Consider the following 10,628-nt stretch of genomic DNA (forward strand, 5'->3'; position numbering starts at 1 on the left):
TCGGAGGTCGGAGCTCAGGTCAGGTCACTTGCTGACGTTCAGATGCAGCCTTCTCCTCCGCTCCGTTTGTTCATGACCCTGACCCAGACGCTCAGAATCTGGTTCCTATGTGAGATCTGGAGGGAGGGTTTTTTTTTTTTTTTGACCGGCTCGCCATGTTCACACTTCTCTGCTGCAACCGACGCTGGTGTACAGTACACCAGTGTTTCACGGTTGGTTTGTCGGCAAAAGATGACGCATTATTTTGCTAGATTTTTACAAGGATTAGTTTGGCATTCACAATTTGAAAGTTGAAAACGGGGAATCGCCGAGCAATCCAGTAGAGGTGCGCTCTGAATGAAAATGTATATGGATTAGAGCGACTGTGTCCTTTCTGGCTTCTGGAACAATCTGGCACAGACCAACTGATGCAAACCGTAACGCTTCAGGGGCACACTTCTCTGGACTAAAGCCGCAGATACAAAAAAAAAAAATCACTACCATGACATCTCTGACACGCTCTGAACTATAAAATAAACTTTTTCAAGATGAGCCGGTCAAACAAGCCACCATCACGGCCTTCGTGCGTCTTTTGATGTTTTCGTCTATCAACTACGGTAGCAAAAACTGGGAAATTTGCCTTTTAGACATCAGGTAAACCCCAACTCTCCAGGTTATTCATATTTACCATAGATTTTACCTCTACGTGCACATGTTTTAGCATGCCCCCTTAATGCAAGAGTCAATTACTGTGCAAACATTTTAATAACCCTGTAATACCTGTAAATTCTTCATTTACCTGGACTTTGCACCGTCCTTCAGCCGATAGTGGATTCGGTTTATGCCAAACTGCTACCAAATTAAAGTGGAATACCATTCTATAATAGAAAAATCACTTTTTATAAAAGACTAGAAAACTGACAGCGTAAATGGAATTTACTGGCATACAGATTATTCCTTCATTACATATTGTTTCTCCCCCAAGCTGGATTGATTTGACAACTTAATGCCTGAGCTGTCTGGTTTACTCTTTGTATCTACTTCCTACCGCAAACAAGCTGTATTAAAAATATACATATTTAGTTTATTCTTCCTCTCTTTCAATGTAATAGCAGCACAACCTACAGAAACAGCTGGATAACATGCAGACACAGAGCCGCTGCAACAAAATTATCAGTTATCAGCTTATTGATGCCTTGCCAACAAGCTCAGAGACGGAAACAGCTAATTTGTGGCCACCTGTTACATATTAAATTATTATTAAATGCTTTAAAGCTTTTGTTGCTAATTGATCAACACCCTGAGTCAATGCAAACCCTTTACTTGGGATATTATGTGCTTAATCATGTGTGGAAACAAGGATAAAGCAGACAAACCCCAGTATGTGTTGTCATGTCCCACGGTTGCACCTATGATACTCAGAGATGTATACCAGTTAAATTAGTAATGAGTCATCATTATAACGAGGTAATGGATAGACTAACGTGGTGTGTGTGACGCATGAACTTAACAGCAACTTTCCACAAGCAGCAGCAAGGGTCATTACCTTTCTCCCTGACTGCAACCTGCATTACATGTAGAAGAGGTGAAATTTGTTTTCCTTACCGTGTCAAATCAGAACCAGAAGATTTTATTTGTCACTGCGGCGGAATTTCTCTTTGGCTACTGCGGTTCACATTACACGTAATGAAGGCAAAAAAAATAACAAACATGCAATGAATAAGGGTTTGTTTGTTTTTTAAGCGGTCAGGAAAGTCACAGATGTATAATATCTGACTTTTCTTTGCTGATGCATGAAGGAAGGGATGTCAGACTGACAGGGAGGACTGCAAGGCTTCAGATTAGCTCACAGCCTATGGAGATGCAGCACAGCTACCTACCATAGGAAGTTAGAAGAGTAACATCTGAAAAGTCCTATAAGCCATCTTTCATTAGTATTTTTTTAACTTTATTTTATTCAATTATTATTATTAAGTGTTTTAGAATTTGCATGTCTATATTAACTGTCTCCTCCTCATGATTCGATTTAATTTGTTTTATATAGTGCCAATTCACAACACATGGCATGCCGACGCAGTTTACAAAGTAAATTATATTCAAGCATACAGATTAATGAAAAAGTTTTTTATCTCAGGGAACTCTGCAGCTTGCATAGTCACTGACATACAGCATTTACTCCTCCTGGATGACCGTGTAACAACAGTGGACAGTCATTTGCATTGTGTCGGCATTTGAACCAACAACACCTCTGAAATGCAGATTTCTGTACTAGTTTCCCTTTTCCGTGCTTAATCTCTTTAGGTTATTCTTCCCTTTTTGTTGATGTTTATTAGCTGCTGTTTTATCTTATATAAAGTACTTTGTGTCGTCCTCTTGTAAGAAAATTGCTCTCTACAGAGTGACTTATTATGTGGGAACTATCCAAGCTGATATTATTGTAGAGAGTAGAGGCGCAGTTCTTAGAATACCAATTTTGGTCAATTCTGAATTTTTGAGGATCACAACATGTGCAAACTAATTTCTGCAAAATTTGCTTTCATTCAACAATCACATGAAAACAAATTGTGCTGTGCAGCTGAGGTCACAGTTTTGAATCCAACACAAAATGGAAATTAATCACTCACAATTATACATCAAAGCTTTGGTTCCTAACAAAATTTATTTATTTTTACACAAATGAGACGATGACAAATTAAGCTTGTGGTTGGTGCTTCTGCAAACTGAATATATTAGGAATTCTTTATTTCCATGCATTTAAGCAATAAGGGCAATTTGTTTCTGGGAAGATTTTTACAGGATCTGCTCCGACAGAAACACTACAGGTCAAAGAGAGAACTCACTGGCTGAATGATTGATGCATCAGTAGCGGCGATGGTGTTAATTACAGTAGTTTATGATATTGATGTTGCTGAGGGTGTTGCTCTGGAACTGCCATTTAGTCACCATTATAAAAGTTCACCCAGCAATCTACTGCCTGCCTTTATAGTATTACATGGCGATAACAAAAGCACATGCTTTAAAACCCAGCTAGAGATGTGTACATAGGAACGTAAATCAAGCCGTCATTTGTTGTGAAAAATATTACCTCTGAAATTGCCTACTGCCCCTCTGAAATGTTGTCTCTCTCTCTCTCTCTCTCTCTCTATGCCTAAATTTATCCTTCATGCTGATTTACACCTAATTAGACTCTGAAAACAACAATCAGGTGTCCAGCGACAATAATAAACACTTGTAACATTCACAGAGCGCTTTGGACCAGGTACCCACATTCCTGGTACAAACTGAAATAAACACAGTAAGAGCAGGATTTTTGGAGTGAAACAACCATTTTAGAAAAAAGAGGGAGGGGGAGGGCAAAACAATAAATAAATAAGATAGCTTCAGATATAATCCTCTTATGCTGTATGCACAAGATGGGAATTGATTATGTTACACACCATGCCTTATTTATTCTTTCCTTAAATCTGAGCGTCTAAGATGTGATTCCTCAGCAAGTTATGCTTTTTTTCAGAGTACACAAACAACATGTTTACAACAATGACTGGTTTGTATCATACTTGAACATGCTCGATAAGACATTTAAGCTTTATTTTTCCTGCCTCGATATTTTCAACTCCGAGAGCAGAGGTTTGATTAAGAGAGTGAAGCTCCAACAAAGCCCTTACAAAAAATGTTAAGTAAATCTCTCCATGGCATACAAAGATAAAGCAAAGTCTCCATCCAAGTCAGATTACCACTAAAGCATCTCATCATAGATGTCCCCTTCCTTGTGATGAGACAAGATTTTCAAAGTTCAGATGTTGTTGTAAATCCAACCCCTCCAAAAAAAAAAACAAAAAAAAAAAAAAAACAACTAAGCCAGCTAAAGCCAACTCATTAGGCGGCTAACAGATTCACACTTTTTTCCTGGAACCATCCCTGGACATGACAACACTTTAACACTCTTTCCTTAAAATAATTTTTTGTGAAAAGAAAAAGAAAAATAAAGACAGAAGACGACCTAAAGGGAATTAAAAAGAAGACTGTATGAAGTTGTAATCGACCAAATTGTTTTCAAGACATCTTGCGAGTCTGGTGGCCCTAAAGAAAAAAGTCCGGGGACATCGAAGCAATTAAGTTTTGTCATGCGGAAACCCGATGTGAACGCCGCTGTCCATCACCAGCAATCAATGGGCGAGAGGCTGGAGAAGCATCTAGTTCACCGCAGAGCCAAAACGGATCTGTTTACAAACTCAGTCAAGATTGGAATCCAGGTAGCGTCTGGTTATAAACTCAGCACCGAGGTCCCCCTCATGCAGCTGTACACAATTAGCAGTTTACAACACCAGGGCTACAGCCTGCTGAGCAACGTTAAAAACACCAACCACAGTGGTGAGTTGACCCCAACCTGTAAAAAATACAGACGACCCTCAGTCTGAAGCTACCAAACCTGGAAGTAATGAGATTTTACTCAACACACACACGCACAAATTCAAAATCAGTTATACACAGTACAAACTTACTCTAATACTTAAGGCTTTCATCCTTTACTTCCTGGCTTTGAATTCAGCTCCACCAGTGACACCTACACGCCTTTCATCTGCATCAGGCTCACGTACCAAACAGAACAACCCTCCTGTGACAAACATTTTCCATCTGCTCTAGAACTGGGCTTCCCAGAGTACTTAAGACTGCCTTTTATGTGTATTTATGCCATAAAAAAAATGAAAACTAAATCCAACAGCTTTGCCAGTACCATAGAAAGGATTATTTCTGATCAAAACAACACCTCCTGTGAACATAATTGCTCTTTTACAGCGAGACCAACAAGCAGTCTCAGCAGTTTCAATTAAAACATAATGGTATACACTACTGGGTTGCAAAAAAGTCTAAAGGGCAGAGACTAGGTGGAGGAAACAATCCGGCAGCTCTGTGCTTGAGTCAAAGATCTGCTACAGGCATGTAGAAGTCAGGTTTAGCTAATTTAAACACTTTCTGATGCAACAGGGGTTCAAACCCAGGGCCCCCATATCAAAGACACAGACTTGGCCTGTTACACTAAAGATGAACTTCACCAATGGCATAAAGGTATCAATGATATTTCACTGAGATAAATACATAAAACGACAATGGAAACTTAACCGTTAAAATCCATTTTCATGAGAGAGATATAAAATAATTTATGATTTTAAGTTATTCATCCATTTAGTACAACCTGTATGTTGCATAAACATAGTATTACCTCTTGGCTACTTCAAACAAAGATGTTATCTTTTGGACAAAGGTATGAAAGAACAATACTTTAAAGAAAAAAAAAATATTTCCTGAAAAAAAAAAGACTATAAATGAGCGAGTTGTCCCTTTGTCCTTTGAGGATACGCATCTGTGTGCTTTAATGTATTTAGAAAGCTTTTTCATAAGTGCAAAGACACTAACCATCAAAGGTTTGGGGTCATTTGTCTTTATAGATTTAATGAAAACTACAATTTTCTTCAATTAAAATAAAAATAAATGATCAGAAACACAGTGTAGACATTGTTGTGGCCAAGGAGAGGTCAGCACAGTCACCAGATCTCAACCCTATGGTGAAGTGCCCATCAAGCCAATCCAATTTGTGGGAGGACGATAGTGATGAAGGAAATCAAGACATAAATGATTAATATATTCTTGTTAACTTTTGTGAGAGCAATAGAAGTCAATCCAATAGTTTAAATATACAATTTGAAAGCAAAGTTCAAATGTGTGGCACTTAAAGTGTTATATCTCACCATAAATTTGCATTTAAGCAGTCATTTGCGATTAGATTGTGTACACATTGATACTGTGAACAGAACTAAGCAGCACTAAGTGTCTACTACTAATCTATCAGCAAACACTAATTTAAGCCAATGTTGCTAAAAGTGGAGTTAGCTTTTTTAGTTGGATATAAACTGACATATGCTCTAAGTTTACATGTACAGAAATTAAACAAGTTAGCATTCTTTACACGACTTTATATTGGGGACACAGGAAATCTTTGTGGTAAACAGCCTATAGTTATGTAGCAAAGCTTAAGGATCTAAGTGTCTTTGGTTGGTCAAACGTAATAGCAGTTAACTTTATTAGTGTAATGGGGGAATAAAACCTGAAACTAAAGGTGTTTCCCTTAAAATACTGTCTCAGTTTCCGAGAAAACAAGTAGAAGACAATGGAGTCAGTTGGATCTTCCTTGCTGGGCTCCAAAGGTGTGTTCTTAACCTTATATCATATGTACCCAACACAAAAAGTAAAGAGATACTTCTGCCAGACACATTGTGATAGAGAAGAATAGTAATACTGTTACTTTTAGGTATACTATTCAACAGAGTTTCCCAGAGCGACAGCAAAGGAGCTTGAATGTGCCGTTCTAGAGGAGTAAGCTATTTCTACATGAACAGCAATGCTCTAAAAAAGGACTCAAAAGGAAGACTTAGAATGAATACAGTACTGAAATTGAACCCAAATCATAACTGAGCTCACAATATGTAGACACGTATAGCCCTTAATCACTCTATTACACACTGCTGTTTTATACTGAGAGTCTTTGATTCTAGAATAACCAGGTCAGCTTATTGTAGGAAACCTTTTGTCTATTTTGAGGAACTAAGTCCTAATTTCTAAAGGTTTTCAAAAACGTAAATCACACAGGATCCAGAATCCTGACCTGTAGAAGACGGAGTCTGTGCAGAAATAGACATTTAATAGACATTTTAGGTCAATAAACTCAATGAGATCAATTTATTTTATTACCGAAAATGGTAATATGCAAGTAAAGGCATGATTCCAACCAGATCAATAGTTAAAAGTGTGGTCTTAAAAGTAGACATGCCCACTAAAAGGTAATAATCCACACTCAATGAGCATCTAATAGTTACATCAGATTTTATCCTTGACTTTATATAATGGCTTCTGTGTCTAACCCTCAAAGAAATCAAAGAGGAATATAATTTTTCACTTGGTTACCTAAAAGCTGCACCATACTTACCTTTAAAGTGTCTTTGCGCTTATCTCGGATATTTCCAACATGGTCGACTTTACACGTTTGCCTTCCAACACTTGAGAAGAAAGCAATATCACAATAAATGAGCTACTGGGCCACTTGATAGCAGAGTAATTAGGACGGAAATCACATGGCCTTAAATTGCATCAAGCACCGAGTCCTCAGTTCGATTTGCTGCCAGAGAGACATTTACTGCATGTCACGTCCTTCCAATCTTTCCCATATTTCCTGTCTGCAATGACTGCTCCCATCTGATCAATGGCAATAAATATGCCAGAAAAAGATGAGCTTATAAAATATGATGCACTTGAACAGATTACATTAGCTGGGAGTATATAAACTACCGCTACTGTAACCAAACACACAAGAAGAACTTTATGTGCGCTAAAACTTAAAAAAGGAGAGAGTTCCATTTGAAAACGCCAGATTCCAGATGCAATGGTACTACACATAATGTGGTTATTATGCAAATTTATGGGTGTCCATGCGATGACTATAGCAATGTTTCGTGTTGGCATGCCTGTACTTCTCCATTTAAAATTGACGCTAGTTTAAAGCAATCACTCATGAAGATCTAAAGCCTGCAGAACATCTGGTGGCCGTTTGTCCTTAAAGAAAGCATTTTCACCAACCCTGTTCCAGCCTTGGGCTCTTGGCTGACATTCTGTGATTTGCCATCTTGCTCTATTATGCAGGAGATTTCGGCTGTGAAAGGGAGGATTGTTTCCCTGCATCTTTGACTCTGCAACAAGCTCCAACCGTCATTTGTGCTTATGTGTTGAACACCAGTTCAAAGTGTCCTTTCCTTTTTGAAGTCCCTGAATGAAGGTTGCTAAAGGCGTGCCCTTCTGAGCTCGGCGGCCCAGATCTGGGGAATCTTTAATTCTTGCAAACCTCTGAATGAGTGTTTGTATAATTCCAAGAGAGGAATAAGGTTTCATACTTGGATGGGATGTTTTTTTGGCAGATATAGGATGCCAGAACTCAAGCTGAGAGCTGTTTGGCCTACCTGGGGAGGTAAAAAAATTAATAAAAAAAATAAATAATTCTTTAGGAGATGTAGGTGAGGAGCTAAATGTAACCTCCACAAACTAATGTTTTTTCCAGATGTACACTTTAAACAAAACCATTTGAGTTTCAGCTGTTAGTATGCATCTATAATTATACAGTAATAGTTGTTAAAGATAATTGCATTGATGCATAAGTGTTTTCAATAACAGTAACATGTTTGCGGTCCATTCAGGCCTCAAGAGAGTGAATGAGGCTTTCAGCAGATAACAGGAAGGTTGAACAGAGTCCAGCAAAGTTGCTCTGCTTTATCATTTTTTAGTCATCTGTCATGAAACATGCCGGTTCTTGGAAATTTGGGAACTCTCAGTTAACGAAGGGCTCTGCAGTCTATATTGAATAAACATAGAAACCGATGTTTGCAGCTTCCAGCCAAGCTCACCAAGACAGTTTAGAAAGTCAACTGTGTTCATCTGTAATTATTTTGTCTGAGTTTGTAAATGGTAAAAGCAGGTCCTACTCTGTCTGCTCTCTCATACCCAAAGCGTGGTGTTGCCTCTCTTCCTGATAAAAATACTTTATTCACAGCAGGAAGCCTGGAATGCTGAATGCTGGAATCCGAAACTGGTATTGGGTACAAAAACCGGGGCTCTGAAATTGACCACAAAATTCTTTACGTTGCTAATGTTCCTTAAGAGAATAATAAACTTTAAATTTTAAATAATTTTGCACGCCATGTTTGGGCAGGCTGATGTCACAAATGTTTTTGTTAAAACCATCCGTGAAAAATTATGCATTTCCTGAACGGAATGGGAATTAGATGGATATGCCGTGCAGTTATGAAATTATGAAAGCCGCGGGTTTCATACCAATGTAACAAAGTTACAAATAAAAATGCCTGTCAAAATTAAAATCTAATTAGATTTGAGGGAAATAAAATTGCACAGATTTTGTTTTCCTGCAAAAAGAAACTCCACTGATAATAGCAGATCTATTGCCGTAAATTCACTCGTCACTCTTACATAAGCCACAATTACAGAACTCATAATAATTAGGGTTTAAAGCTGTGTGGCAACGTTTATATCCATCAATGGGGGCAGATGCCAAAGCTGCCAACATGTCAGTTTAGTGCGTATTAAAATTGTGTTTTTTTGTGAGCAATAACTGAGACCTGGGGGTCTCAGGGAAACCCACGGCTCAGTTCAGGATTATCAGCATCAGACAGCTGGTTCACTTCTCAGCTGGGTCTGTCACCACGGTACCTTATACTGGAAAAATAACCTGCTATTGGGCAAGTCAGTTTGTCCCATGTAAAAATAAAAAAAAATGTCTGCAACATTACAGTCTGCATGGAACAACATATCCCCACCTACTGGACTAAACCTCTATCATCTTTGTAGATAATTTAGCGCAAACAGTGTTTGCTGAGCCTGCAGGCATCACGCCAATATCGGAGGGCACTTCACAGACAATACCGAAGAATCAAGAGGAAAAGCAGGAGACATTTCGTCATGGTGCACACACAAGCAATTCAGTTTCACTTAAGGAAAACGCTCAGCCAAAGAGGCAGACAAAGGGCTCATGAGATAAAAGGAAAATGAGAATGGGCCTTGGAACATGTAGCTTTTTGTTCAGTTGATCAATGAAGCAGTGCGAAGCCCAATGGGAATGCCCAGGCCCTATTACAGTAACATGGCCTCCAATCCAATAACAGAACAGTTCGCAAATCAAAAGAGTTACACCTTGACTCAAAAATGGCCAATTAGACATGATTGATTTTTCTGGTTACTGACGTTAATTAGAAACCTGTGCAGGTTGAATTTGTCAACTTTTAAAAACTGAACTAAACCAGGAGAACTTTGTCTTAGTTTGTAAACCATAATATCACACATCCACAATCAAGTTATTTCATATGACAATGGCATTTCCTCTTATGTTACACATTGTTGAAAGAGTCACAAAGAAACTTATCCTACTGGAGGGTGTTGTGATGGCATTTCGAAAAACGCTTTCTCTAATGCTGTGGTTTATAATGAAAGAGAACCAAAAATGAAAATGTCAAATTGGAAATGGCTACCTCTAAAATCTTTGAAGCAAAGCGAAACAAAAACACCAAAAAAAGCCTGTGAAGTCAATTAGAATGGATTGATAAGGTCATTCCTGAAGCATGCTGTGTTTTAAGACGCGTTTTTCGACGAGCACTGCCAGTGAATGTTAAGCTCGTAAAACTGATCAGGTTGTTGGGGCTCAACAGTTTTATCCCCGGTGGGTTTAACAGAGTTTTTACCAGAATCTGTGATCATTTTTCATGCTGTAACTAAAGCTGGATGACACTGTGACGCCTCACTCCTAAAGATTATACTGATGCAGCATTAATGGGTATTTTAGAGGCGCTTAATTGTAAACAGTCATTAATATATAATCAGTCAGAAAACACTTTCACAAGCCTACTGAACGGTTTCAAAAGGTCCACTTTTCCCACAGCTAAAACCAATACATTAAGTCTAAGATAGACACCATTTACTGTAATTGACATTATGCAGTGTTGTCTGAAAAGTGAACCATGCCTGTTTATTTCTTAAAAATGAGTCTCAGCCTGAGATAGACAAAAAATCAACCGGCTAATATAAGCTCTGACTGGTAA

Source organism: Fundulus heteroclitus, unplaced genomic scaffold (assembly GCF_011125445.2).
Source record: "Fundulus heteroclitus isolate FHET01 unplaced genomic scaffold, MU-UCD_Fhet_4.1 scaffold_909, whole genome shotgun sequence".
In the NCBI taxonomy this organism is placed as follows: domain Eukaryota; kingdom Metazoa; phylum Chordata; class Actinopteri; order Cyprinodontiformes; family Fundulidae; genus Fundulus; species Fundulus heteroclitus.